Genomic DNA, 698 nt, shown 5'->3' with positions numbered 1-698 from the left:
TCATTTGCTGAGTACTTACTATGTACCAAGCACTACGTCAGATGCTTGGCACAAATACCTCATTTAACCTCGCAAGAACCCCATGAGGAGGTGCTGATATTGTCTGCATTGTACCAATAAGGGAGCTGAGACTCCTCTGATGACTTGCAAAGGGCACACAGCTATTAGATGGCAAAGCTTGGATTCGAGATGAAGGCTGACTTCAAAGATGACTTTTCTCATCATGGCCATGGAGAGGCCTCCTATGAGCAGGGAGCTGCCGGGTCCAAACAGTTGGTACCAGTGCCCAAGGCTAAGGGGGCACTGGGAGGACACTGGCCCGTATCACAGGGACTCCTGTGAGGCTTCACTTGGGACTTCTGCCCCATGAGGAGTAGCACTGGCTCCCAAGGACCAGACCTTGGCCTCCCTGGGCCCCTGCAAAACAGGCAGGATGCCCTGATGGGCCACCCACTGGCTCCCAAACACCCTGTTCTTCCGAAGGAGGGGCCACAGGACCTACCCAGGAGACTGAGCCACATCCTGGACTGTAGTCCCTCACCCTCCAAATCAACCCTCCATCCCTCCCTCCCCCACCTCCAGAGCTCCTCCCACTATTGTCCTACTCAGACCCCTGCAGAAAAGTTAGCAAAGCCAGCTGGTGGGAAAGAACACATCCAGATGCAGAAAATGTACATAACCAAGTTTGGGGGGTTTGT

Source organism: Balaenoptera acutorostrata, chromosome 20 (assembly GCF_949987535.1).
Source record: "Balaenoptera acutorostrata chromosome 20, mBalAcu1.1, whole genome shotgun sequence".
In the NCBI taxonomy this organism is placed as follows: domain Eukaryota; kingdom Metazoa; phylum Chordata; class Mammalia; order Artiodactyla; family Balaenopteridae; genus Balaenoptera; species Balaenoptera acutorostrata.
This window is presented reverse-complemented; position numbering follows the sequence as displayed.